Consider the following 16,096-nt stretch of genomic DNA (forward strand, 5'->3'; position numbering starts at 1 on the left):
AGTGTTCTGAGTCTTTACAATAAGTCTGTTATTCCTAAAGCAAAGAAATCACCTGCCTATCGATGATGTATAATGATGAGATTTTAACTGATGATGCCATAAGATAATAGGAGGTGGCAGAACGTTTACCTGCATGGGGAAGAGCATGCAGAGTCCTTAAACACCCTGTGCTTGGAGTCGGTGACAGGGGTCACTTGACATCAATTCACTGTGATTCATGCCTTACTAGTCCATCCTGTCATCCGCAGGAGCAGCAGCCCCTCTGCAAAGTGAAGGCTTCTCCAGCCTCGATCAGTCTTCTCTTCTGACTCACCAGCTTGTCTGCTCTGTGGACACATACAATGACTGATACAATAGAAGGAAAAGCCAGGAAGAGGGTTGAACGCATTAGCACAATTTGAAAATTAACTTGTGGCTTTGCATCAGCATCCTAATTGGGATTTCGCCAGGCTCTGTCATGCTTTCACTTAATTACTTTGCTCTCCCTCTCTCTCTCTGACTAGTGGACTCATGCTGCATTGGCAACCTGGGCTAATGACCCTCTCTCTATATTTACAGAACAGCTACAGCACAGACAGCTCCTGTTGTTGGGAGTACTGCAGTACCCAGAGGCCCAGCTGATGCTGGGGAATCTATGTGCTAAGCTTTGTAGAACTAAGGCATGATTCCAACCTGAAGAAGTTACAATGTGAATAGATGACAGACAAAGGTTGGGAGAATGGCAACGTTACTGATCCTGATTCACAGAGGAATAGCTGATGCAGAGATACTGAGGCCTGGTCTACACTACAGCATTAGGTTGATGCAAGGTGGCTTAAGCCAACCTAATTATGTCAGTGTCTACGCTGCAATATTGCTGCTGCCAAGTAAATGACCTGCTATGCCAACATCATAACTTCACCTTCACAATGTCGATGTAGTAAACGCTGTGTAGACACTGAATAACTTACATCGATGGTTGGCTGTCAGCCCAAGTGGGGCTGACAGCTGGACCCTGCCCCCTGCCATGGTGCTGACGGGCCAAGCTGTCAGCCAGGTGCCAGGCTCACAACTGGGTTCCCCCAGTCAAGGTGATGAAAGCCAGGTACTGGGCTCACAGTTGGGCCCCACCTCCACCTTGGGACTGACAGCTTGGGCTGTTGGGCTCCAGCCGTTGGTGTCCCACAATGCCCTACTTCAGTCGGTGTAAGCGCTTCTGATGTGGCTGTGCATAGCCAACAGAAGGAGCATAGTGCGGATGTGAACCACCACTTTCATTACTTCAGGGGCTGTACGTCAACTTAACTGAGTTTTGTCATGAACACAAGCCCTAAGTAACTCATCCAAGGTATATACCGTGAATGAGTCTGTGGCAGAGCCAGAAACTGAATCCACATCTTCTGAGTTCCAGTCCAGTGCCATAGCCAGACTTCCTCTCAACAACTGTGATCCCTAGTTTACACATGGGGAGTTTATATAAAATCGCCCACCAACAAAACACATAATGAGTCAGTAACAAAGCAAGAAATAGAACCCAAGAAGCCTAGTTTGCTGCTCTAACCACTAGACTATATTGGGAAACAGTTGTGTGGGATAGCAATGGTAATTTTAAGATTCCTTCACTCTACCCCTTACAATATTTGGTTAGAGCTATGAGTTTGTGTTATGCAGTATGTAGATTCAGTACACTAGTTGGTGTCTGTGCACTGGGGAAAGCTATCAATATCTGATCATGAACTCTTAGCAGAATTCAGAAGGGTAGCCATGTTAGTTTGGATCTGTAAAAGCAGCAAAGAGTCCTGTGGCATCTTAAGAGCAAAGCAAGCCAAGTGAAAAACACACTTATGAGATCTGTGTGTCTGTGATGAGTGGTTCACATTAACTGTCCATACACAGAATTATGGCACTGTCATTCTCAAATGTGAAAGGAGCTTGTAATGGGGTGCACTTGTCCCACACTGGAGATGAAGGGGTTAACCTGCACTCTTGACCACACCCTCTCACCCATGCTGGGCTTGCTGCAACTGGGGTACTGGTATAAAAGGGAGCAGATCAGCTCAGTTGAGGCTGACTGCTGAGGAGGGAGGATGCACCTTGCAGGCTCCAGTCACAAGCTGCAGAAGCCAGAGACTCTGAGAGCCAGGAGGACATCCAGATCCCTGTGGACACCTAAGGAAGGTTGGAGCCGCCGGGAGCAGCACATGCCAGGGATCCTAGAGAACTTGGAGACACCCAGACAACTTCATCGGGAGACACCGTAGGAAGTGACTCAGGGGAAATAGACATGGGACTGGTTATAGAACTGGATATTAAGTCAGCATGTTTTGGTCAAATCCCTGCTAACTCAGTGGCGAACATGCTCACCAGTGCCAGGCCCTGGGCTAGGATGCAGTGGAGTAGGGAGGGCCTGGGTCCCCCTACCCCAGCCACCTCCCACCCCCCAGCTAGTGGCCCCCTTCCCCGATTGGACATTAGGCTGCACAGCCCTGCGGAGAGGGGCAGCCTCATTAACTCTGGCCAGCAGGCTACACAACCCTGTGGCAAGAAACAGCTTTATTGACTCAGGTCATTAGACCATACAGCCCTGTGGAGGAGAACAGCCTTACAACTCTGGCCACTATGCTGCACAGCTTTGCAGAGAGGGGCAGCTGTATTTACTCTCATCTTCAGGCCCTACTGCCCTGAAGAGAAGAGTAGCCAGGCAGACTCTGCCATGGGACTGCAACACCCTTACCATGCCTCGAAGGGGAATGAGATGCACTCACCCCAAGACAGACCTGGATAGCCTTTGTCTAGATCCTGTCTGTGTACATCAGTACAAAGGCCAAGCTGAATGGGTATTGAGATTGAATGTGCTCAGATCCCTCAGACATCCATTCAGGTAAGGGATATAGCACATTAAGGATTCTATACTAGTCATCCTAACTCTATGTGCCATTTACAGCTTCGGGCACTACAGTAATGCAAATGTTTTATTATTAATTACAATAAGTAATCAAAAATAGCTCTTTCAGAAGAAGGAACCACCTAGGAATGTAGGCTCAGGTTCTCCAGAGCAAAATAATAGCGGAGATGCCACAATATAAATCCTTGGTATGTCCACACCTTGAATACAATGTGCAGTTCTAGTCGCTCCATCTCAAAAAATATATATAAGATTGGAAAAAGTACAGAGAAGGGCAACAAAAATGAATGACTAAGAGTATGGAACAGCTTCAGTAGGAGGAGACAGGGCTGGCTCCAGGGGTTTTGCTGAACCAAGCAGCCAAAAAAAAAAAAAAAAAAGCCGCGATCTCGATCTGCGGCAATTCAGCAGAAGGTCCTTTGCTCCGAACGGGAGTGAGGGACCGTCCGCTGAATTGCCACCAAATATCTGAAAGTGCCGCCCCGCTCCGGAGTTGCTGCCCCAAGCACCTGTTTGATAAGCTGGTGCCTGGAGTCGGCCCTGTGAGGAGAGAAAAAAGACTGGGGACTGTTTAGCTTACAAAGAGATGGCTAAGGTGGGATATGAGGGAGGTCTATAAAATCATGAATGGTGTGAAGAAAGTGAACACAGAAGTGTTATTTACCCCTTCACATAGTACAAGAACCAGGGGTCAGTCAATGAAATTAATAGGCAGCAGGTTTAAAGCAAACAAAAGGAAATATTTTTTCACACAACTCACAGTCATCCTGTGGAACTTGTTGCCAGGGGAGAGTGTGAAGGCCAAAAGTATAAGATAAGGCCGGGGAGGATAGGTCCATCAATGGCTATTAACCAAGATGGTCAAGGATGCAACCCCATGCTCTGGGTATCCCTAAACCTCTGATTACCAGAAACTAGGACTGGATGACAGGGGATGAAGCACTCAAAATTGCCCAGTTCTGTTCATTCCCTCTGAAGCACCTGGCACTGGAGACTGTCAGAAGACAGGATACTGGACTAAATGGATCATTGATCTGACCCATTGTAGCCATTCTTAAATTGGTCAACATTTTTTCACTGAAATAGTGTTTTGATGAAAAATAGCTTTTTGACTAAAATGAAAATTTTCACCGAGCAGTTTCATTTTGGTGGTGTTTTAATGAAAAACTGTAAATTGAAAATTGAACATTTTTTGAATGAGGGGGTTGGCAAATGTTTTCGGGTTTTGGATGCTAATTTTTTAAAAATAAAAATGATATTTGACAACCAAGATCGCCACAAAAGATAGTAGGATGGTGCATGTGTGCCGGGCAGTCTGTCCCAGAAGAAAATGGCTCCTGATTTCAGGAAGTCCTTAGATCAGTGTTTTATCAAATTTTCAAAAGCTAAGCCCCTCTTTCAGGAAAATGAAATCAGTCGTGCCCTCCATGCAACTTTGTCATATGATGTTAAAGACCTATCCATCTTAATTTATACATCTTTCATGCCCTCTCCACCTCCCCAACACTGTTTAGTGTTCTGTGCCCCAGTTTGTGTTAGTCTCCATAATATGGTGGTACTTCTACTTTCTTACATGTTTTGATCAGCAATGAAAGAGTTAGCAATGCTGATATTTAAAGTATCATTATTCACTTCTTAGCACCCACTGAAATGAATGGGGCTGCTCATTTTCAGAGCTATTGTTTCAGACTTTCTGCAAATTCAGGAAGACATCTCTGTATAGCTTAGCATTTACTTACAAAGGAAAATTAATCCAGAATTAATTCTTTCGAATAACTGTAAAAACATCCACACATGCAATTAATCAGGAATAGTTAATCCAGAGTATCTAATCCCTGCATAATCATGACAGTTACATAGCTCAATACACCATACAGCTTTTTTCAGCAGTTCAAAAAATGTGATAGTTTTGTTTTTAAATAGAGTTTCAGGGGTTAGAGTTGTGGGGTGATGTATGGATGAATGGCAGTGAAATTTGAGGCATTGTAGTAGTTTTTTCCCCATAATTGCTCTTTGATAGTTATGCCTTTTATAATAGTTAAAATAAATCAGAATTATTGGATTATTATTTATTATTTTTATTATGGCAGTGCCTAGGGAATCCAGGTATGGACCAGGACCTCACTGAGAATGAGGAGACCTTGGTTTCATTTCTGGCTCTGTCACTGACCTGCTGGGTAACTCTGGACAAGCCACTTTCCTTTTCTATGCCTCAATTTCACCTCTGTACAATGGAAAATGTGGTCTAGATAAAATTACTACAAGGTGGGTGTGCAGCTGGATGAAAGACTGTACTCAGAGTAATTATCAATGTCTCACTGTCAAACTGGGAGAGCATATTTAATGGGGTCCCTCAGGGATCAGTTCTGGCGCTGGTACTATTCAATATTTTCACTATTGACTTGGATAATAGAGTATAGATATGCTTATAAAATTTGCAAAGCTGGGAGGGATTGCTAGCACTTTGGAGTACAAGATTAGAATTCAAAGCAATCTTCACAAATTGAAGGATTGGTGTTAAATCAGCAAGATGAAATTCAATAAAGAAAAGTTGCAAATACTTCACTTAGGAAGGAAAAAATCAAATGCACACCTATGAAATGGGGAATAATTGGCTAGGCAGTAGTACTGCTGAAAAGGCTGTAAGGGTTCTGGTGGATCACAAATTGAATATCAGCCAACAATGTAATGCAGTTTTGAAAAAGGCTAATAACATTCTGGGGTGTGCCAACAGGAGTGTCATATGTAAGAGAAGGGATGTAATTGTCCCACTCTGCTAAGCACTGGTGAGGCCTCAGCTGGATTAATGTGTCCAGTTCTGAGTGCCACACAGTAGGAAAGAAGTGGGCAAATTGGACAGTCCAGAGTGGAGCAACAAAAACCTGACCTATGAGGAAAGAGTTAAAAAAAAAAAACTGGTATGTTCAGTCTTGAGAAATGAAGACTGAGGGGTAACCAGATAACAGTTCAGGCACACAACTGGTTTTCATCCTTTAATAAAATGAGATCCCTTTATTTCACAGTGTTGCTACAACACTGGGTCTCCATTTGGGTCCCTATGGCTATGTCTACATGCAAAAAATCCCCACAGCAGCGGTCATGCTCTCTGGAGTGGTTCATGACCATGAGTGCCTACCTCAGGGCAGACTCTCAAAAACAAGGCAGACACTCCGGACTCGTGGTATGTTGTATACTTTGATTTCTCCTCCACAGTAGCATATGCAAGCTCCTGGATCATTATAACAGTCTTACCACGGAAGAACAAACAGTCCCCTTACTTTGTCAGTTTGTAGCTAACGTCTATGGCCTTGGCCAGAGCTGGCACTTGGTTTACCGGTCTCACAGTAGCACATCTGAGCCTGAGTCTAGAGACTCAGGTATGCGCAATAGGACTAAAAATAGCCATGTCTGCATTCTCATTTGGGCTAGAGCTTGGGCTCTGAAACCCACGTTCCTCCCTGCGTTTCAGAACCTGAGTTCCAGGCCAAGCAGGAATGTCTACACAGCAATTTGTACCACAATTGCAGAAGCTCAAGTTGGTACACTTGCTATCATGGTGTGTGGGTTGTTTTTTTTTTCCCTTCTGGGTAGACATACCCCAGAAGACTCCAGTAATAGAATATTTAACCAATCAAGAGATCTTGACTTGGTTTTATGCCTGTGTAACACCAGTGACTTCAATGGACTTACAACTGGTTTGCACAGGTGAAACAGAGAACTGAGCCCATTTGTTGTGCAGTGTGTAATAATGCATACTTCATGACGAATGATTAAAGAATGTAGCTGTAATTAGTAATCCTCATACACAGGCAGAACCGGCAAGCTGGCATCACGCAGTAAAGAGAATGCATGCAATAGTTGCACTAGTTTGATTTTAAAATTCTCCGGTCCTTTTAGAGACTAAGCTTCCTTCTGAGAAGCAAACTGTCATCATCACACACTACAGGAAAGATATTTCAAGAGTGATCTTTGTGACACCTCCCTATTTCTGACCAGGAAAGGAAGCGGCAATCATTTCTTTTTTCTATCACTTCATATACAATGTCTTATCACAGTTTGGTCCGAATATTTTGTTTTCCCCTCTCTTTCACAGCACAGGTCTTTAAAATCCAATCTTTATAGATCTCTGAATCTTAAATCTAATAAAGTTATCTTATTCCTATGTTAAGAAGGTCAGAAGTTACCTGGAGTTTTTTTCAGCCATCTTCCAGGCTGAATGCTGGCATTTAGTAGATTAAGTATTGGTTACAAATTAGAGAAGTAGGAAGCTAAATTAGATGCAGCCTGGAGTCCCTGCATGAAGGTTGAAAGTTTAAATGCCATCCTGGGTAAAAGCCTGCCTGAACTCCATATGTTAATATCTTACCACTGTAGTGAAAAGTATTCTGCCAGTGTGTGTATTGGGCAGTGCTTACCCAAACCAGAATATGGATGTTTCAGCTGAAATCCTCTATATTAATGACAATTATATTTGTCTGCTAATCTTCCACTTACATAAATGAGACTGTATAGGGGAGAGGAAAGTCATGGGTAGCTGACGAGATGCGAGAGGGTGTAATAAGAAAGAAGAGACCTATCTCTGGTTCAAATACAATCCATGGATTTCATGACCTACAGATGAGATAGCATAATTTGGTGCTAGTGTGGTGGCCAACGGGAAATAAATTTCTCTTGGGCCAATTTCTAGTTGGACATCGACATCACAGGTACCACTGCCAGAAATGGCACTTATTGGAACTCTCAATTAGGTGTCTGAGAGACCAATAAATAATCCTGTAAACTAAACGACCACTTCACCAATGGAGATAGCCCGTTCCAGTTTGGTCTGGTGCATATGGACAGGTGTGCGTCTGCTGCTCATATTCTGTGAGTGTAAAACTCCTTTCGCCTGACCCACAGTACAGAGAGGTTGCAAAAGGCCATATGCACTATATTATGCTCTGGTGAAGGGCATAAATGATGCACAAGGCTGTATGGACTGGAATGAATTTCACCCTGGATAAGCAGCCCTAGAGAATGAAATCTATCTGCTTGGGACAGCCGCTAAATTCACTTTTTAAAAGAAGGAAATGCTACTGGTTCGCACCATAGCTTGGCTTTCTTTTTTAATTGCATTGAACTCCATGGGCTAAATACAGGCCATTAAAGAGCTGAAATAAAATCTCGTAAGAATCTTTAACTTATGTTCTTTTGGCAAGCGAGAACATTCCTGCCTTGAGAGAGTCATACACTGAGTAAGACATTTTCTTTACCCCCTCTGGGAAAAGCAGATTACCTGTTTTATAGCCTTCTATGTTCCTAGGATTGTCACTTGTGACTGATAAAAGAAAATGCCATATTGGATGCTATTTGAACTTTTTTTTTTTGACTGAGGAAAAGAAAGTAGCTGAAGTTTTTTGTTGTTTGACTGAACTTCTGAAAACATGTTGGTGAGTTGGTATCTGTTTGATAGCAGATTTCTGTGCCTCCCTTCCAGTTCTATGTGTTTTTTAAAAAAGTAGGGGGGAAGGATAAAAATTCACTGTGGTCATCCAGGAAAAATTACACTTCTATATACATAGGTAATTCTCTGGCCCTCATCATTGGAATATCTGTGCCCCACCCAGTCACAACTGGATTTTACCCTCCCAGCACATATAAGGGAACTGAGGCACAGGGTAGAGTGAATGATTTCTTGTGTAAGTTCAAAAAAGTAAGATTTGAACCCAGTCCAGTGCTTTATTATTTAGACCATCCTTCCTATATTTTTGAGCTTCTTCAGAACTTTATGCAGAACAGGACCTCTAATGTTTAGCCCTAATGGATGCTTTTGTTTGTATATAGATGTCAAATGAGTAATGATGATAGGATGCTGTGTAACACTTTGGGCTGCGATGTCAGGTGAGAGGAGTCATGTGCAGAGAGCTACTTCCATGGCACATGCAGTAGAAAAGCACAGTAATAGTCTCTGTGAATAGGAACCGCTCAATCCTTGCTCCCTCCAGAAGCAAATCACTGGGAAAAAGATAGGGAGGAACTGAAGGCATGGCCCTGTCTACTCTGCTGCAGCACCCACTAGGAGGAGAAAACAGGGCCCTGAGGACCACACCCACTGAAGTCAGTGGGAATCTGTGAAGTACAGGGGTATTTAACAATCTAAGGTTTATAATCACAAATCTGTTGTAACAAAAGTTACATTTTCTTTGCATCTCCCATCTTTTGAACACCAAATGCTAGTTCCTTTATAATTCAATAATGGAATGGCCCAGGAAAAAAAATATCATTTCCACTTCCATATACATTTTTTTTCCAAAATGTAAAACATTTCAACCAGCACTATCCAATATTGTGGGCCAGATTCACTGCTGGGTTTTGTTTTTTTTTTAAACATAGTTCTAGAAAAGTCCACAGATGTATGCCCATTTACACCAGCTCAGGATCTGGCCCTATATAATTACATTCAGGCTTTAAATGGTAGAAATCACTATTTAAAGGTCAAAATTCATCTTTTCAAAAGTCTTTCCTATCAAGCTTAAAAAATAATTGCAAAAGAAATGGTCAAATAATTTTGAGTGCTGAATACATTTAAGAATTTTTCAATCAGTGAACAGATATTTCACTAGCAAAAGAAGCCTAAATTCAATAAAATCCATTGTGAACTATTTGCTCAGCTCTGTTAATAACCCCTTAGATGATTAAAGTTACCAGTATTTAGAATATCTTTTTTTTAATATCACAGTATTTCCCAGAGGCCATAATCTGCATTGGAGACCCACTATGCTAGTTGCTATACAAACATATATAAAGATATGGACGTTGTACCAAAGAACAGTCTTTTCATTCCTATTCTTGCTGTTTGCCTTTAGACTGACCTCACTGTGATAATGAAAACAAACAGGTCCTTTTGCTTTTGTTCATAGCTTGCTACTACTCACTTTCAGTAGAGGGAAAAGGGTAGATGTGGGGTGTGATCATATAGCCCTGCTGCTTCCCTGCTAGAGCTGAGAGATAGATAGAAAGAAGGGATGGATGGATGGGCGGATGTTGGATGTAGTGCTTTCAAAAGTATGGAAAGTTTTACACTTGATTGTGAAACTTGCTGACGTGAAGGGCAAGTGAAATATTGATCATCCTGGGCATTGGTGATAGGAGCTGACTGCTTGAAGCAAATTGTCATTTTCCCAGCCCCAGATTCCTGGAGTGAATAGTAAAATCCTGCTAAATGTCACAACTAGACAAAACCAATAATAATACAAAAAAGTTCTTTCAACGGGTGTCTTTGACTTGTTCAGTCCAGTCAGACTCTGGACTAGGCTGTGCACAGAGTTTGTGAGAAAATATATATCTCTCTGTTTCAGAATGGTTGGCAGGGGAGAATTTTCTCAGTTCAAAGGACATTGTCAAGTATTTACATTTTGTACTGCTTCCATTGCATTGGTAGCTGAGTGGTGGTGTCATTTTTACCTTAGATAAATAGGGAAGAATTTTCACAAATCTCCTAAGTTTCGCTGAAAGGCTCATAAAGTCCTGCAAAGCTTGGCTGAGTTTCAAGTTTTGTGGAGAAAATACTAGCTACTAGAGGGCTCTTTACCCTAGCAGGGAGAGAATATAAGAATGGTCACATTGGGTCAGACCAAAGGTTCATCTAGCCCAGTATCCTGTCTTCTGACAGTGGCCAATGCCAGGTGCCCCAGAGGGAATGAACAGAGCAGGTAATCATCAAGTGATCCATCCTATGTTGCTCATTCCCAGCATCTAGCAAACAGAGGCTAGGGACATCATTCCTGCCCAACCTGGTTAGTAGCCATTGATGGACCTATCCTCCATGAACTTATCTAATTCTTCTTTTAACCCTGGACTATCCTGCATGAGGCAGAACAAGAACCAATAGCTGGAAGTTAAAGACAGACAAATTCAAATTGGGAAAAAAAAATAACAACAGTAAGACTGACTAACTAGTGGAACAAACTACGAGGAAAGTGATGGGTTCTTTATCTTTTGAGGTCTTCAACTCAAGCCTTCAGACTGAGACTGGATGGCTTTCTGGAAGATATGCTTTTTCTGAAATGCACGTTATTAAGCTCAATACAGAAATAAATGGATTGTCTACTATGCCCTATATTGTACACAAAGTCAGACTAGATGATCTAATGATCCTATATGGCCTTAAAATTTATGAATCTATAACATTTGTAACCAGTCCAGTAACCAGTTTTCTGTGGTGTTGGTCTTATTTTGAGAGAGTTGCACAGCTCTGTGATAAATAAGATTAACCAAGGCTGCTTTTAGACCCGTATAAGAGCAGCAAAATGATCCCAACTGTGAATTCTGGATTTTATATGTTTAAATTAGATCCTATCAATCTCATTAGCACAGTTTTAAACATGAAAGCCCCTGTCCAGGTCCCACAGCCGCACATGCAAAGTATTTGCATATGTCAAACTGGACAATCACATGCAGAAGTGCTGGATTTTCATGAGAAATTAAATATTCGAATACACTCCCAAAAAGCATAATAACCAGCCCCAAGGTTTTATACTTCAGTCTAAGTACTTGGGCCTAACTCCAACTCTCAGATTCAAATATCTTTGGGTCTTTCAAAACTTAACCTGACTTTCAGATGAGCTGAACCAAAATTCAGAATCTGAATAAAACAGAAATAATTAAATCGGGGCCCCATTATGCAAGGCACTTTCCATAGACATGACAATTCTTGCTCCGAAGGCCATACAGCCTGCTTAGTTGATAGGATTGAGTTTTCTACTTGGCGGAACTACCGAGAAGACCAGAAATAGCCTGTTCAAGTTAAATCTCTTCTTATTCTTATTTTTAATCTTGTTTAGAATCTCTCAGCTGTTGCAGATCTACAGTAAACGCAACACCATATGCATGCAGCAATTATTTTCCTAGCAGGGCTTACATTAAAATTTCCTTCAGTTACATATAATGCCACTTGTTCCACTGCTGTTATACAAAATGCTGTTAGAATTAAGGTTTCTTTCTTTAAGACTAATCTTTACAAGCCACTGTTTGCTTTGAACCAGTATACTATCATCTTTTTTTATGGCACCACATCAGGTTTATGTATAATTCAATCAATACCTTGGAGGCAAACCATTTGATGATTACAATAAAAAAAAATCTCATTTTGCTGTACTTTGTAGAGGTAGTTCCATTACTGCATGTCATGGAGTTGAAAGAGTTTATGGGACTGTAACCCCCAAAGGACATTTTTTAAACATATGCTTTTTATGACAACTAAACGCCAAGATAAACGAAAACATTAAAATAAGATATTGGGATCATTTCCTTTTGTCTTTGATTGATATGAATGGGGGTCATAAACGAAAAAGTTCCTCCCCTTTGCACAATTTAGTATGTTACAAGCAGAAAGATAAATATATTTTCCCCTGTGCACTTTGAATGAGTAATAGCACAGCAGCAATACAAGACCTTGCTCAATTGGAAACTGGAATGACTTGAAAGCTGAAACTTGGTCACAGGGCTTGAATGGTGAACTTTTAATATGGTCCTTTGTCTTCCTTTGTGGTCTCTTCTCAAGCTGTCTCTGAAGGAAGTTATTTTTAATGTGGGGTGGGGGGAATATTTATACTCCCTATTATAAAGAGTTTTATGCTTTAGGCAACAGATAGTTACTGATAATATATGTCTCTCTCTCTCTCTCTTATCCCTGCCCATCACAATCCTGACCATATAGCCCCTTAAAATACCAGCCTTAAACACCTCAGTTGGCATAGCTAAAAGCTGTTGTAGGTCACAAAGCTCTCCACTTGCCTATTTGGATTTGGTGTGAGTCAGGGACCCCCACTGATAAGGAATACCATAAAAAAAAAAAAAAAAAAGTATTCACTCAGGAACCTTAAAAAGTTGTAGGATTCCTTCTTCTGTTGTCATAACTTTTTCTATAATCTCAGCTTATTTCTGATGTAAACAAATTTTGACATTAGAGCAGGGGTCTCAAACGTGCGACGCCCGGGACGCATGGTTATTTTCTGCTGCACCCCACGCCTCTCCTGCATCCCAACCCACTGCCATGAGCCCTCTGCCACACCCTCCTGCACTCCGATTCCCTGCCCTGACCCCCTGCCGCACCCCTCCTGTATCCCAACCCCTGCCCTGACCTCCTGTCGCACCCCTCATCCCTCCTGCACCCCACACCCTGACTCCCTGCCCTGAGCCACTGCCACACCGCGCACCCCTCCTGCACCTCTGGGGGCAGGGAGGGGGCAGAGGTGGGGTGGGGATTTCAGGGAAGGGGTTGGAAAGGAGGCAGGGAAGGAGAGGGAAGAGGCAGGGCAGGGATGGGGCTTCATGAAAGGGGTGGTGTGGGGATGGGGCCGAGGGCGGCAGGGGGGAGCTATTAGTAGTGCGGCCCTCTCGCCAATGTACTAGTTCTCATGTGGCCCAATCAGGACGGAGCGGGCAATAAGTGACATATGGGAGAGAAGATAGAGTGTGCCGAGAAGAGTTCTGAAAGGTGAAGTAGGGTGATAACTGCATTCTGTTGAACGTGATATCCATCCATTTGTGGTCTACCCATGCAAAGCTATCTGCAGAGACAGGGGCACTCCACTTCTCCTGCACACCAAGGAGGGTGGCATGGTGGGGGAAGCCTTGGGAGGGACCACTGTATTTGCAGTCTGTGAACCCAATAGCATGATACCACCACACAGTGGTCACAAAGGGTTGACGACAGCTATTCCTACGTATGGCCTGTAGTGTGGGGTTGGGATGGATTTTTTATCTCCACTTAGGGCACATACAGAACATCCATAGAAAGACTGATAACTCTGGCTTTCTCTTGTCTTCCAGAATTTCACCCTTGGGAGATCAGTAGGAAGGCAGTAAAAGTCCCATAGGATGAGCAAGCTGATATGACTACGCCACCAGCTGGAGTCAAAGTATGTCTTGGCCACAGCAATACAAGCAACTTGTTTAGAGACTAGGAACCCTCTATAACTCTGCAGCAGTATACAGAGCCGTTAGTGGCTGAGCCTTCATTATATCCTCATCAAGGGAAGCTCCTTTACCTTTGTAGTAAACTAAGGGGGGGGTCTTTTTCATTTATTTATTTTATTTTAATTTATTTCTCATTATTTTTCAAACAGCCAAACATGTGCAATACTTAAATTTGTAAAGGCTAGACCATGGGAAAATAAATGCCAAGAGGGAGAAAAATATAACAAAGATATTAATACTCCTATCCATACACACAATCAAACAGTAAAAAAGGAAGGTAAAAAAAACCCATGGAGCTATACAAATATTACTGTTCTACAGAGAAAAGAAATAATTGCAATGGGAAACTAGAGCTGGAAGCTACAATGCTGGGACTGCTTCCTGGTCACATGATGGTTAATCATAATAAATTAAGTTATATTTTAAATTTTGCAACATACGAACTTAACTCAGCAGGTAATGGGAGGTGCCCTGTATAGCCAAATGATGTTTAACTGTCTGAGAAGAAAAACAATTTCCTCCCTGAAGTTGTGTTATAAATAATGCATTCAAAATGTGCCTCATTTGAGAAGATTATTCTAGCTGCCTCTTGTTCTTAGAGCTCAGTGGGAGATTTAACGCCAGACACTCAGCACTCCTGAAATGCACAAATATCTATTTGCAGAAACATACTCTGTGAACCGTTTGTCCAACTCAAACAGTTTCAGATTGCAAAAAGAGTCCTGGGGGCTACACTAGAAGCAACCAGTTTACGTTCAGAGGAAGGGCCTGTTTCATCATTGCACTATGGTACTCATGGGCTTGTGGAAAGTGAGTGTGCAACACCACAAACTTGTAATGGTTTTGTGTTTTGGACCCACTTTGCATTGGTTTCAGTGATGACATGAGATAAATGGGAGTGAAGAATCAGGCCCAAACCACTAGCTCAGTGAGAAAATTGATGGAAATTATGATATGCTTGCAAGCAGTTTGCTAACAGGTAGTGGGCTAAATTTAAGGCTTAATCCTGTCCCATTGGAGTCAATAGCCATTTTAACTTGACTTCAACAGGAGCAGAATCTGACTCTTAATGAATAAAACTGTTGGCTGTCAATCAGAGCTGTCACTTGGGTGCGGTGAATCGGGGCAACCTCCACAGGCCGCATGCTTTGGGGGACCCTGCGAGCAGAGAGGTAAGGCAGTAGGTGGCGAGGCGAGTGGGATGAGGAGGCGAACAGGGAGGTAAGCAGCAGGCTGGGGGGGGGGGGAGAGGAGGAGCCACCCTACCAGAACCTCCCCCTCCCCCCATTGCCTCCTGTCTGCTGGAGGGCCCTGCCGATCATTGCCTCCCCCCTCCCTCTCAGTGCCTACTGCCTGCTGCAGATGAGATATTTCGTGGCATCAGGAGGTGCTGGGAGGGGAGGGGAGAGGAGCGAGGGTGCAGCGTGCTCAGGGGAGGAGGTGGAACTGGGTGGGGAAGATGAGGGGCGGGGGCAGGAAGAGGCAGGGCTGGTGTCTTGGGGGAAGGGGTGGAGTGGGGAAGGGCCTGGGTGGAGCCAGGGGAGAGCTCACCCCGGCAGATTAGAAACTCAGTGCCTATGTCCAGGGCCCCGCACGCCCCTAGAGACAGCCCTGCTGTCAATAGTTTGCATAGGTCTACATCAGAGACTGGCTCCTGTTTGTAGTTATTACCCTATGGGCACCTAGGTATAAGAAAATGAATGAGACACCGATAAGCTTCGGGATGAAGACTGGTCAAGAGCTTAGCTTCTCTGGCCAAAGGAACTCTCAGCTGTAGGAGTAAAGTTCATCTGTGCAGGTTATAGAACCTTTTCCAGGGTGGTGCAAGGCTGAAAAAGGAACTTTCCCAGCAATTAAGGATGATCACAAACCTCCCCACTTTCTGTTCCAAGAGCAAGGTGCCTTTCTGTCATCTTGCCTTGTTTCCTGTAAGTGCACAACAAAAGGAATACTTAACAAAACAAGCAAACAGAAAAACAACCTTGCCAAAACAAGACACTCCACTCCACACGCTTCTCCCTCTGGGGAGAGAAGGAGAGGACAAACCACCAGCTCTCTGTTGTGTAGACCTGTGGCTTAATGTTCCACTAGAAGGTGCTCAGTTACTACAATCAGGAACACAGTATAAAGGATATACTAGAAGACATATTCCATGGAGATAGGGTGTGACAATGCAGTTCTGGTGGGACCCAGCTGAGAGTGCCAAATCAGGACCAATTGCTCAAACAGGGCAGTCATAGCCCAAGGCTGGGG

This window comes from Chelonoidis abingdonii, chromosome 6 (genome assembly GCF_003597395.2).
Source record: "Chelonoidis abingdonii isolate Lonesome George chromosome 6, CheloAbing_2.0, whole genome shotgun sequence".
NCBI lineage: Eukaryota > Metazoa > Chordata > Testudines > Testudinidae > Chelonoidis > Chelonoidis abingdonii.